Source organism: Capsicum annuum, chromosome 2 (genome assembly GCF_002878395.1).
Source record: "Capsicum annuum cultivar UCD-10X-F1 chromosome 2, UCD10Xv1.1, whole genome shotgun sequence".
In the NCBI taxonomy this organism is placed as follows: domain Eukaryota; kingdom Viridiplantae; phylum Streptophyta; class Magnoliopsida; order Solanales; family Solanaceae; genus Capsicum; species Capsicum annuum.
This window is the reverse complement of record NC_061112.1, coordinates 426023-441269: the sequence shown is the minus strand read 5'-3', so window position 1 is coordinate 441269 and position 15247 is coordinate 426023.

The window sequence follows — 15247 nt, the reverse complement described above, 5'->3', positions numbered from 1 at the left end:
ACAACCTTGATATGGTAGAAGTATCGAATCACGAGTCTCCCAATCTCCTTGGATCTGGTGGACTAGTAAATCTGAATCTCCTAACACCAACAGTTCTTGGATTCCCATGTCAATAGCTAGTCTCAAACCCAGAATGCAAGCTTCATATTCTGTCATATTATTTGCACACTAGAATTAAAGTCTGTTATACGATAATATTGCCCTGATTCAAAAATAAGAACTGCTCCTATCCTACCCCCTTTACGTTAGTAGCTTCATCAAAGAACAATTTCCAACTTGAGTGACAATCATCAGAAATAACTTCATCAACACATAATACTTCTTCGTCCGAAAAATAAGTCTTCAATGGCTCATACTCCTCATCAATAAGATTTTCAGCCAAATGATCTGCTAAGGCTTGAGATTTTATTGTTGTTCTTGTCACATAGACAATATCAAACTCTGTGAGTAACATATGCCATTTTTTGAGTTTGCCTATGGGCATAGGCTTCTGAAAAATGTACTTTAAGGGATCCATACGAGAGATGAGGTAAGTAGTGTAAAATGATAAGTAATGTTTTAGCTTTTGTGCCACCCAAGTTAAGGCGCAACATGTCTTTACAAGAAGAGTGTACTTAGCCTCATAAGTGGTAAACTTTTTGCTAAGGTAATAGATAGCTTGTTCTTTTCTACCTGTGAAATCATGTAGACCCAACACACAGCCAAAAGAATTGTTTAACACAGACATATACAATATCAAGGGTCTTCCTAGCTCTGGAGGAACAAATATAGGCGGATTCGACAAGTACCTCTTAATTATGTCAAATACTTCTTGACATTCTTTAGACCATTGAACTTTAGCATTTTTCTTCAACAACTTGAATATTGGCTCACAGGTTATTGTAAGTTGGCCAATGAATCTACTGATATAATTCAACCTTCCAAGTAAGCTCATCACCTCTGTTTTGTTCTTTGGTGGAGGTAAATCTTGAATAGCTTTTATTTTTGAAGGATTTAACTCAATGCTATGTCGACTGACTATAAATCCCAAGAGGTTTCTCGATGGAACTCCAAATACATATTTCGCTGGGTTAAGTTTGAGATTATACCTTCGAAGCCTTTTAAATAATTTTCTCAAATCTTTGACATGGTCAGACTGCTCTCTTGATTTAATGATTCGCCATCCACATAAACTTCAATATCTTTGTGCATCATGTTATGAAACATCGTGGTCATTGCTCTCATATAAGTTGCCCCAGCATTCTTTGTTTTGAAAGGCATAACTTGATAACAATATATCCCCCATGATGTGATAAATAATGTCTTTTCCACATCTTTTGGATCCATAATGATCTGGTGATATCCTGCATAACAATTTACAAAAGACGTAATGTCATGTTTGGCACATTTATCCAACAAAATATGGATATTAGGAAGTGGAAAGTTATCTTCTGGACTTGCTTTATTTAGATCACAATAATCAACATATATCCAAACTTTGCCATCCTTTTTTGGAACAGGGACAATATTTGCTAACTAAGTAGGCTATTGGGCCACTCAAATGACTTTAGCCTCAAGTTGCTCTCTAATTTCCTCTTTGGTTTTTATACTCATAACAGTCTTAAGCTTCCTTAACTTTTGCTTGACATGAGGGAAAGCAGGATCAATTGGCAACTTATGAACTACCAAATCAGTGGTCAAACAGGGCATATCATGATAAGACCACACAAAGATATCTTTGTACTCAAGCATCTTTAATTATAGCTTTATTTTATTATGGTTGAGCATGTACACTTATCTTAGTCTCTCTAATATTTTCATGATCTCCTAAATTGATTGCCATAGTTTCATTTAAATTAGGATTTGACTTGTTCTCAAACTGTTTGAAATCTTTGCTTATATCCTCAAATGCTTCCTCTTCATCATATTCAACTTTTTATTCATTATTTCATAATTAGATTGTGTTTTTTAAATTTGTTTGACAATTATTCATGCGTGTCATATCATTAGGATCACCGTATAAAGAACTGTATAATAGAAAATAAATATTAGACTAAAAATAAAACAAAGGGAAAACTATATTTCATTAAAACAAAGATAGACAAAGTTTTAACATAAAATACCAAGGTAAATATCTGAATTACAACCCTAAAATTATTCAAATTACAGAAAAAAACAAACAAACTACCAAGACTGAAAGAAAAACAAACAAACTACCAAGACTTCTTCATAGTAAGGAGAGGATGGACTCCTAATTGTTAAGCTGGACATCAGGGCCGATAAACTACACATCTGCATTGCTGGTACCTTCCCCAATTTCAATCATATTAGCTTCTATGAACATGTTCTAGAAAAGGCCAATTAACTCAACATCATCATCATTCGTTGACTCTGCAGTAGGTAACATGGAGGACTCAATAACACTGACTTTGATGAAAGACTCGTAAAGTGGCGGCATCATCTTGGTAAGTGACCATGACTCTTTTTTATGCTTTTTAGCCTTTTTTATGTCTTTAGCAGTGGGCTCATATCCCAAACCAAAGGTATTGGGGTTCTCATAGAGGTTTACTGGATGAGCCCTACCTTGCAAAAATATCCCTAAACCTTTTCCTGATTTGAAACCATACTTTAGCATTTCATTCACTACCATAACAGATTTTGATGACAGTTGTGGTCTTGTGATGAGATTCCCCTCGAGGATATGCTCAATAGCCACTACCTCAAGAGCTTGATGAGTTAACACTCTATTTGCAGTATCTGCTTTGATAGAGGAAACAAAGTAGTCTTTATACATGGATAAGTCTCCTTTACCATGAACAATTATTTCTTGACTTTCGTGTTCAAATTTGACCATTTAGTGTAACGTCGATACGACTGCTCAGCCCTATGAATCCATGGCCTTTCCAATAACATATTATATGAAGCATCAATGTTCAGCACTTGAAAATTCATAGCAAAATCCACAGGCCTGATTGTCAATATGAGCTCTATTTCACCAATGGCATCAGTTTTTGCTCCGTCAAAACCTTTGATGCATACATTATTTGGTTGTAACCTTTCCATATTAAATTCAACTTTTGTAAAGTTGACATAGGACAAATGTTAGCGTTTGATCCTCCATCAATTAACAGTCAAGTGACGATGGAATGCTCATATTTCACAGTAATGTAGAGACCTCTGTGATGTTCGGTACCTTCTATAGGCAATTCGTCGTCTGAGAAAGTAATCTTATTTACCTCAAGGATTTTTTCAACAACTTTTTCTAGTTGATTCACCTTAATCTCACTGGAAACACATGCCTCATTAAGAATCTTTATTATAGACTTGCGGTGATCCTCTGAATGTATCAATAAAGAGAACAAAGAAATCTGGGCTGGCGTCTTCTTCAACTTTCTACAATAAATATTCTGGCATTTTTATTTTCTTTAAGAATTCTTCAGCTTCTTCATCAGTAACTGGCTTCTTGACTGTCATTCATTCTTCATTGCCTTGTTTATTCTTTCTTAACTCTATGGGGCATAACATCTCCAAGATCGGATTAATCCCCCTACTTTATCCACATCTTTAATTACTTCTTTCCCTTTATGCATTACTACAACGCTATTGTAGATTCAGGGGACCGCTTTGGTATTAACCATAGGCAGCTGTGACACTAGTTTAATAATAATAGGAGCTATTAGAGCTCCTTTTATGATTAAAAGAGGCTTAGTGGGTCTTTCAGGAACAAAGATCTTTGGTTTTACTTAACCTAACCCAACACTTTCTGAACTCTTTTTCTCCATGACCAAGGGAAGATTCGATGATTCAGGCTTTGTTATCACCTCATTCACTTTTATAGGTCTTTCTTTCATCAAATCTACAACATTTGCTGATTTTTCCAAATCAATTTTAATTTTAATGATTGACTTGAAGGAAATCGCAGCATCTTCACTACTGGGTATCACTTCGAGCATGTTTATTTCATTATGATTTGGTAATGGATTTTGATTAATATTCAGAATGTCTGAACTTTGTACCATGATCTGTTATGTGTCAATTAGCTCCTGAATAGCTCTTTCCAGATACCAACATTTCTCTGTGTCGTGCCTTGGGGATCAGAATAATATGTATATCTTCTGGAATAATCTAAGTTTTTGGGTGGAGGATTCGGAATCCTTCTCTCGATTGGGCTTAAAACATTCATGTCCCTCAATTTTTGAAACAAGTTTGCATAAGATATTCCAATGAGAGTGAAATTATCTTTGCCCATATTAGCCATCTTGAAGTCTGCTCTAGGCTGGAAAGTAGATCTAGGGGGACCTTGTCGAACTTTCGGGATTAAAGAACGATTTTGGATGACTGGTGCACGCCATTGCAGGTATGAAGGATCCCGAACATATGGTTGCGCATTGTAAATAGGATACTGGGGGGTGGAACAAAATATAATAGATTCTGTGCGTATGATTAACACACAGATCTCCAATTTTGTCGTGGACCTAGCACAATAGTTGCTACATCCTTTTTTCTTTTCTTTTCCCTGAGACTTCCTTCACCAATTTGAATTGCCTGTGCTGTTGCTTTCAAAATGGCTTGGCTGATAATCTTTCCTGATTTTGTTCCATTCTCTACCATCTCTCCAACTTTAATAACTTCAGCAAATGTGATTCCAATAGTAGAAAGTAAGTGATGGAAATAATCAGGTTCTTGTTCTTGCAAAAAAATATCGATCATTTAATATTCCTTTATTGATGGCCTGACTCTTAAAGCCTGCTCTCTCCATCTGATAGCATATTCTCGAAAACTTTTAGTCATCTTTTTTCTTATGTTGGCAAGCGTAGTGTGATCTGGCACTATCTCAATATCATATTAAAATTATTGAACGAAATCCCAATCCATGTCATCCCACACGTGCCAACGGGAAATATCTTGATCAATAAACCATTCAGAAGCTATTCCTGCCAGGCTCTCTCCAAAGTAAGCCATGAGCAATTCTTTTTTTGTCAAACTTGGGAATTTTGAACCCCATCGGCAAACGGAAGTCCAGAAACATACACAAATCTTTATATGAAACTCTTTTTGGTCCTCCTAATCCTTGCATATTTCTTATACTCTGCTCCAAGTTTCTTACTTTTCTAGCCATCTCCTCTTGTTCCTCATTCTTAATAATTTTCTCAATCACAATAGGATAATTATATTGATGAGCATGATAATGTGAATATTGGGGTTTGAAAGTCATTTCAGGAAGATCTTGGTTCCTATATATTCTTCTGTACTGTTGATTGAACGCCCGCAGTAGCTGGTGCTACAGAAGTAAAAAGTGGGTTATTTGTGATAGACGAATTTAGTGGGCGCATGGTAGAAGTACTAGTACCGCCAAACACGTTAGCAAATGGGCCAAATCCTGGTGGGTAAAATGGATCTCTAGTTTGAGCTTGAGCGGGATTTGGATCATTTGTATTTGAAAGTCCAGGGATTGAGGAAGGCAGGGCTTGTCCATTCAACCAAGCTTGATAAATCTCTGCCATCTGTTGTTTCAATAACTTAATCTCTTCCATTGATACTAATTCTTGCGAAATCAACTAATTTTGCTCCTTCTCACCGTCAGACCATACACCCTCTTTGCGGGTCATTTTTCTTTTTTCCTTGTATCTGGTGTTTTATTCGGATGTGACGCCAGTTTAAACAACAAACCAACCACCAACTACTTTATCTTTCTGTGACCAAGTAGAAAACGGGTGAGTGTTACATATTTAACACAACGGGTAAGTGTTACATATTTAACACATTATAATACCACGTTGTATATTATGCTTCTATATGCATTTCCCAACCTATCATAGAAGGCTTTATGTTTCATCCCGACTTTTCCAGGCGCACGTTTCGAAAAATTTTGATCGAACCCTTTGAAGGGTTGCTTACGTATCATGCCAGGAAATGAATCAGATCTTGCGTAGTTCGGGAAAAATTAACAAAATGGTTGATTTTTTTTAAGAAAATAAATAAAGTAAGTGAAGTAATATTTATATAATATATATAGAAATAAATGATCAATTTTATTACATTCCATAATTTTCAAATACAAATACGATAAAATAAACGACCCAACTCCTGTGATAAAACCTACTAACTGACATCTGACAAATAAAACTAAACTTAAACAAAACGATTAACTATAAGACATAACATCTGAACAAGAAGTTTTTAAATCGAAACTGAAAAACTACGACAAACGAAACAACTATCCACTCATACAACTGAACCCCAATATCTCAACATGCTCAATCATGGATAATTCGGATTAATATGACCTCCCAAACCCAAATATATGTCCACCAATGAAGTGGTGAGACGCTGGGCAAAAGCTGGTACTTATGCCAAAAATTCTTCATGATCTAACTGCTGGTAGTCTAAACCTATTTTGGCGGTATCTTGCGCTACATGGTGGAACTTCCCTCGAAGAGAAATGAAGTCCTGATCCTATTCTTGGTACTGCCGATCTCGAGAATCAATCATCTCTCTTGCGGGCTGTTCACGAGCAGAAGCAACCTCCAGCTGTTCTCGTAATATCCCTCTTTAACGTATCTATTCAGATCTCTCTTGATCAAATTCTTCTTGAATGTTATTTTCAACTTCCTATAACTGTTGGCGATGAGATACAGCAAGTTCTACAACATGTGATGCCCTAGTTGTAGCCAATCTGATTTGTCCTCAAAATGCGACCCCGATATTCATTGACTTAGCTTTCTCTTCAGCTAATTGTCTTACTTGTTCTTCTATTCTTTCCCTGGCATGCTCTAATTCTTCTCTCAAATCTTGGTTGGCGTCATGATTTTCTCTCATGGCTCTCTCGATCCCTATCCTGATTGTAGCTTCTTGATCTATGGGTCCTTAACCGATCTCTTCGATCTAACTGGTGGACTCGACTGTTCTTCAAACCATTCATGGTAGTCTGGATGTACATCTCCTTTATCGTGCTCTATGACCATTGTTTCAATTCCCATGGTACCATAACCATCCCAAATCTACTGGGCCAATCCCTCCGGAAGTGGAATCTCTGGTCTGACCTCAAATACAAACTCAACCATAATTTTCGTTCTGAGAATTACATGACGTATGCCTAGCTGACGTAGAACCCTCAATGGAAAATATAGTTGAACACCCCTAATACCTATTAATAAGAAGAACGTTCGAATGGAAGAACTATGTATGACTTGCCTCCAAGGGAACCAAGAGAGATTCCAAGTGATTTTATCTGCCATCAGAGAATGAAAAAGCTTATCCCAATCTCTAATTCCTTCTGGACACTTATATTTCTCCATCCTTTTATCGTAATCGTTAATGTGATTGAATCTTTTAGGATTAAACCTTTCTACTGTAGGACATCGATAAAGATGCTTCACAATCCATATCTTAGCAAGATATTAGATCCCTTGAAAAAACCCTTTCCTTTCTGACAAACGGTCAAAGCACGGTAAATATCGGCCAAGATCATTAGTACCATAGTGTAATCTTTCTTAATCAGTATATGTACTACTCCAGCTAAACGAATATTAATTTTTCTCTCTATTCTCAAGAAGATCATACTGCCTGAAAAGGCTACCATGAATGCAAATCGTCTATGAACTTTTCAAGCCTCAAAACTTCCCTTGTAACAAAGTTGTTTACCGTACTTCTCAAACCCCTCTTACCTTCCATATCTGTCAAACAAAACTGCAAAGAAACCCAAACTTTGTTCATTGATTCTTTTTTTGAGTTCCGTATATGTTCATGAGCTTGCAGAATCTGTTTATCGAGATGAGTCTTGGGGCTATAAGTTTTTTTGATGCAAATCCCCATATTCAACATAGACTGCTATCTTCTCTAAAGTCGAGGTCAACTGGAAATTCAAAAACCAAAATAAATTGTTCCTCGGGTCCTAAAAATTCAGCAATACATCAATCACCTCCCTATTAGGGTTGATTGTCATGATACTTGTTAAAAAAAACTCAAATACTTGTGTATCTAATTATAATAAAATGTATCCATTTCGTTCCACCACAACCAAAGCTACAAAGGGGCGCAATCCACAACCTGAAGTGGTATGCTCTCATCCCTTTTTCTCTTTTGACACTTTCCACGAATAGGAGGAGACATTTTATACCTACTGACAAGGACATAGGATTAATAAATGTCTAGACTTATGCAGAACTTAATTTATTAATTTTTGAAATTTTCTAACTTGACTCATGAGAATTAATGCGACCATTAAATTGGGACTTAGATGCAAAGAATAATTTTATTAAAAATCAAAATGAGAGAAACATGAATGATAATATTTTTTAGGAAAAACACTTATTTAAATCGACTTTATTGAAAATTTTGCAACAACTGACCTCTAGACAATTTTTACTAAGTGTTTGGGAGAAAATACCACTAAGTACACTTAAAAGAAAAAGAAAAAAAATAACATGACTTAGAAAGAAAGAAAGAAAAATGATTGTTTTATGTATAAAGTTGTACAAAAATTTCAGCCTCACGACCCCCTAAAAGTTCAAGCTATTTGTATTAAAATTATTTTTGAGGATAAAAGGGGGAAAATAAAATAATAATATTCATGAAAATGATCATTATTTTTTTTATTTTTTTAATTTAATTATTTTTTCAAAAATATACTTCAATAAATGTGTGAATAAATATTTTTTAAAATACAGGGTCGTGTCTCGAAAATGATTTCGTACGTATCCCATTAAAAAGTGAGAATTAGACCCCCTTAGTTCATGAAGATCGTAAAACTATGTTACTATATATATTTTTAAAATTTTTCTTTCTTTTAAAAATATTTTTTTTTCGAAAAATGATTCGCTAAATTTGAAGATAATATAATCTCTTGCATTTCAAAGTTGCCTAAAAGCCGCTCAACAATCAAATAGCCTTTCAAATAAATGTTAAAGAGCACATATGATGCACATATTGGTCAAAAGAGGGACACCTGTCCTAGACAGACCCGTCCCATATGCCAAGTCCCGCTAAGTAAAAATGCACATGATGCAAATAAAACGGAACCTAATAGGGATAACCAGATTTTGAGTTTTCAGTTCTTTGAAGTTTAACTTAATAGGGATAGGTGTCTAGACTGGCTTACCCGAGTGGACACTCGAGTCGGGGAGGGACAACTTGTTCGGTAGCAGTGCTACTCCGCCTTCGTTGCCGATCCGAACCCTGCCTAACATGTGTGACTATAATCCTTCACCAGGTGCCTTGACACTCCGATTATCTAAAAAAAAAAAGCAAGATACATACGCTGCATTCCTTCTATCCTATTTCAGAGACTTGGAGGGAGTGCACGAAAGAAGATAATTTATAAAATAGTTCAACAATATCAAACTGGTAAATAAGCGACAAGTAGCATATAAGGCCAACAAATAGAATATAAAAATAATTAAAGCAATTAAAAGTCAATATTTAAAGCTTGAATTCTTATTATTTCCCCAGTAGAGTTGCCAGAGATGCCATACCCATTTTTCGCTCGAGGATCGAGTCGAAGGGTCTTTCTAATTAAAGTGATGGTTTTAAATAAGGATTAATTTATTTATAGAGTCTCCATTTGAAATTGAGTTATGGTGTTCCAAGTCACCTTTTGAAACCTCTAGCCAAAAGGAAATGACTCTTTATTGGTCTGTGAAAATAGAGAACCGGGTAAGAAATTTTGTTAACCGAGGGGAAGGTGTTAGGCACCCATCGAGTCTCGTGATTCTAGCATAGTCGCTTTTATTGACTTATCTTGACTTAAATTATTTTAATAGGTGTTAGGCCTAAGTTCACTCAATTTTAATATCTAAAATCTGTCTAAAAGTCTCGTATTAACTTAATGAAAAATTAATTATTTAGAAAATTATTTTTGAGATGTATTATTGCATCCATAAATTTTAAATGCCTCAAGAAGATGCGTAATCCGCATTCTTAATTGAGATGAACATTTTAAAACATGTCGAAAATTTACCCAACTCTAAAACATTAATTTATCTTTTATAAACTCATAACAATTTATTTGTTCAAAATTCTATTTAATCCTAAAAATAACCTTTGAAAAATATTTTTTAAGGCCTTCAATTAATTTAATAATATAATTTGTGAACAACAGTGAATAAAAATACATAAACTACACAAGAGTATTTATTTTTTAAACCCCAAAATAAAAACCTGATAACAGACTTTGAATCCACCTCAATACACCAATTTTTACAGTAATATTATATCTTATATTAGGTAATGAAAATATTGAATAAATAAAATTTTTCGTTGTATGAACATAAAGAACGTGCTAAATCAGAATCTTAAAAAATTTTGGGGTTGGCCGGAGAAGGTGCGCCTACCAATGATTGGTGGCTGGTGGCACGTGGGTTGACGGGAAAAGGGGCGGGAGAGATGGATCTGAACGTTTTTGGTAATTTTTCGGCGATGGGTGGCCAGTTTCGGAATAACGACGGGAAAGGGCAGAGGGGACGGCACCGGCGCGTGGGGAAAGAGTGGAAGGGGGCGGCCCCGGTGTGGGTTTTGCTAGTGATGGATATTTGGATCGAATATGGCTCCGACAGTATGGGGAAAGGGATTTTACGGCGGGTTTCCAATGGGTATTCGCCGATAATAGAGAGAAAACGGGTCACTGGTGATGAAAAAGGAAAAAACTGATGCTGGTACTGTAGTTGGCATTGGCAGGTGATGGTAACCGGAGATAGCGATGGAGAGAAGGAAAATAAGGGTGGCAGTGGTAATGGGATAGTCGGCGATGTTAATGTAGTGTGAATATGTGTTTTTCGGCGAGATTCGAAGAGTTTCTCACCGAAAAATTTAGGAACAACCATTTTTCTTTATCTCATTTAATAATTTTACTCTAATTTTTCCTCTTTTCTCTATTTCTTGGTGCATCCGTGTGTGTGTCCGTGCATTCTATTTTCTATCTGGGTATTGATGGAAATCCTCAATATATTTATGGATGATGCGTGTGTAATCTGTTAAAGAGTATGGATATGAGTGTGTGCATACATAACCAGGTATGTATTGCTGTTGTGGAGTGCAAAAATTTTTAGTCTATAAGAAAAATGGAAGTCTGTTAGTGAATGCAGATGTATTTGTGTTCAGTTTTCTTTTACTGATATTTTTCCTCACTTTATGTGTACATATTCTCCATCCGTATGTGTGTTCAGTGATGCGTGAATACAAATCTTTTTGTGTATAAACATATAAATATTCAGCAATTTAAAATACAACACATAGTAACGAATAAATTCACATAATAAATCAATAGCACGTACTGAATAATACATGAAAGTTATTTAAACAAATTTCATTCATGTTTTTTATTTCTAATAAATTCAAACCATAAATAATGTAGGATTAAAAAAAGAACCTGTATGATGAATTAAGCAAAAAGAAAACACAAAATCGTCACCGATAATTCGAACGTAAATCTGCCTTCAACTTTTTTCTTTTCTTTCTTTTTGTCTTATTTTTTTGTTCTCTGGTTTTCACTCTGTTTTTCTCTTCTGTTTTTGTTCTGATTTTTGATACAATTTGATGATATTGTTTGAATAGTGTCTGATAGAGATGTACGTTGTTGTTTTTCTGGGGTGGGGTAGATCAGTCCTTAAGTAGCAACATTCTTGGGGGGGCGGGGGCGGGGGGGGGGGGGGGGGGGGGGGGGGGGTTAGGAAGGAACAATCATATCAGATAGGGAAAGAATTTTGAATTTTAAAATAAAATTCTTTTCTTTTCTTTTTTTCTTTTTTCTTTTAAATCTATTAATAATAATAAATAAATATAAATAATAAATAAATGAGTAAATAAATAACATAATACAATAATAATAATAATAAATATAAATAACTAATTAATTTTATATTTTAAAAGTGCAATAAAAATTATAAATAGCCTTAAATAAATATAATTAAGATAGTATTAAAACTACTCATTTATTTAAAGTTTAAAAGGAAAAATATTATTATATTTTTTAATTTTTATATTATTTTTAAAATTAGAATAAAAATAAATTAAAATATCTCAAAATTAACTTTATTTAGTTATTTATTTTTTAACTAAAAATTTATTAAAATAAAATAAGAATTTAAATAATATTAGACCAAATATAAATATTTAATATCGAAAAATAAGTTAAAATTCGAGGAGGATAAAAAATCACGCATCTACAATCTTCCCTATGCTATCAATTTGAGAACCCATGTGATCATTCAAATCGAGCAAACATTATATTACATCATCAACCTCTTATCTAGCTCGTTTTAACTTTTCTCCCAGTTGGTGTATAGGTGAGGCATCCTCCATACGTATCTTGTGGTGCACAATCAAATTTTTTTGCAATTTATCCTTAAGCCTATGGAGCCGGATTTGATGTTCTGATTCTACATCAATAATTTGTGTTGGTACATTCGGACCCGGGATCAATGTTCCAACAAGATTCTTCTTCAACTACTATTTGTAGGTATCACTAACCTCGGGTTCATACTTGATACAAAAGGAGACTTTCTTTATCTTTTTCTTCCTCCACCCATCTACCATGTACTTTTTGGGTGAAGTTTCACCTTCTTCATACTCGGTGATGAATCTAACTATAGGCATCATTTGCAGTGTTTCCTGCTTGATTTTGAACTGCCTAAGAACCCTGTCGGGGTTATAAGGACGAGTTCCCTTGAGACTTGGAATTACTAAAAAAGGTATTTCATTTCATTGATTGATGTACTTCCCCGGTAGAAGATATTTGATAGACCACTGGACGTTGTCCTCTCTCAGTTTCTCAGAAACCTTGAACCAAAATCCTAGAGATTCTATCCTCTTAAATCCGTGCAAGGACAACCAAATGTCATGTGATAATAAAATATCTACCCTTGTCCGAGGGTCCGGCTGCTCTACTCTGGGATTTTTCAATAAATGTTTCATTATCCACTATTACAAGATAAGGTTGCACCCCTGGAAGAAATGGTGTTTGCGTAGACACTTACCCAAAGCCCTATATATTTCAGCGACGATCATGGGAGCTAAAGTATGGAATAATTTAGTTATTTTGTAATCTACTCCGTAGAAGAGGGTGTGCGTCACCATAATGGATCTTGGATGAATGGTGACATTTTATCCTTGTGGGAACACGATAGTTCTAAGCAAGCCCATGGCAAAAGAAAATACTCTTTTCTCCATCCATTTTGACCCCAATTTAAATTTATGTCCAAATTTCTCAAAAACGTTAAACCTTCCAAATTGGCGATACAACTCACGAAAAGGTATGTTATCTCCATCATGTTCCCCCAACCAGGTATCATCATTGATTGAAAAGGCATTCTTGATCTCCTGATGGTTTCATATAATAGGGGCTAGAATATTTTTGTAGGGTGCACTCCTTCTTTTACTACACATATCGATACTGTCATAACAAGTCATTACTTTTTCAATGGTGGGGGTCAATTCGACTTTCCCTAAGTAAAACACCATGTTCATATCATCCTAAAATATTGTTAGCACATGGACCATTTCAGGATAAACGTTCATCTCTATAAGCGACAACGGATGCCCGATATGCGTACTAACATCTCCTTATCTTTTCCACTCATGAGTCCATCATAATTTCAAGAAGTTATCAGGTTCCGTAACCATCTTAAATCTTTCGCAGGGGTGTGATTGAGCCGTTCCTACATGAAAGCAAACAAAATTAAGCCTTCCCCCTACCTCAAAGGATAATTGATTGGATTAAACAGACATTTATTTTTTCAACACATAAACATGATTCTTCTGTAATTGGCTCATGGCCAATAGACGCAGGGAAGGTTTTCTAATGGGCTTAATATCCACTCGGGTATTGGGTCGTCTTTGGCTCATGCCTAAAAGAGGATTTTGGTTTCGCTCTATCTTAAGTATCTAGAGTAGGCTTTAACTAGGTTCCCAAGCAGACGACTTGAGTTTGAATATATGAATAGCCATCGAAAGTCTAACGTGACAATTAACTATCGTATTTCTAATATTTGATTTGGAATTGAACAATAGGGGTCGGAACATTCACGAAAATCCAAACAATTTATATATTACAAATGTGGACGTATGCCATGAAATGCAACAATTTAAATTTTACGAAAATTTAAACAATTAAGAAGACAAGCAGTTTAAATATTAAAATTCGAATAGTCAGTCAAAGAAGTTAGTTCACAAATTTGGTTAGAACCTAGGCAATTCCGCAGCAGAGTCACTATTTGTCTTTTATCTTTTTTTTTGGACTTTTTGTAATAAAAATTGTTTTGGCCTTTTTTAAATATTTCAAAAATTCAAGAAAATTTTGAAATATTTTTTTTAATTAATTTTTTTTAAGAATTCGCAGAGTCGCCACTTCATTTTTATAGAAAAATATAAAAAAAAAATGCAAAAAAAAATTCAAAGATTTAAAAACATAAATAAATCTTTGAAATTAGATATTTTGAGTATGGGTTCAGATAACTCCCTAAGAAGGTTTTTACGGCAGTTAGGAGCATAGGTTTTTACGGTAGTTAGGAGCATTCGTTTTAAAACGGTTCACTATAAGATCATTTTTGACAAAGTTAAGAGGGTGACTAACCTTGTGAAAGGGTTGCTTTTATAAAATCATTTATTTATGCGTTTAAAATTGGCGTTTATTTATTCAAACGAGAAATATTCTACTTGTATTAGAAAAAAGATTACAACATGTTTTGCTTAATCCGTTATTAATTTCGAGGATAAACATACGCATATATATACATACATACATATATATACATATATGTATACATATATATGTATGTATACATAAATATATGTATGTATACATAAATATATGTATGTATACATATATATATGAAATATTCCGCTTAATTCACGATTAATTTTTGAGAAACATTACAAAATCTTGTACTTGAGAAATACTTTACTGAATTCATAATTAATCACGAAATTCTACTTATTTCATGATTATTTCTAAGGAAGAAATTATGAAATATTCTACTTGAATTAAAGGAAAACCTATTTAAACTAAGTGGTACACTTGGATTTAAGAAGGAAATGGGTTTGTATTTTTTATGGAAAATATTACGTAATTATTTTTTTTTATTATCATTATTATTATCTTTATTATAAAAAAGGGTCAATTTGGTTATAAATAAAACCTTTGAAAAATGTTGGGGGAAAGTCTTGCTAAAAATATTTCATCAATTGTGTGAAAGTTAACATTTACAAGAAAAATTTATTTCTTTGATTTGGAGAAAATTGCTTTAATCCATGTAAGCTATTATTAGTCATATGA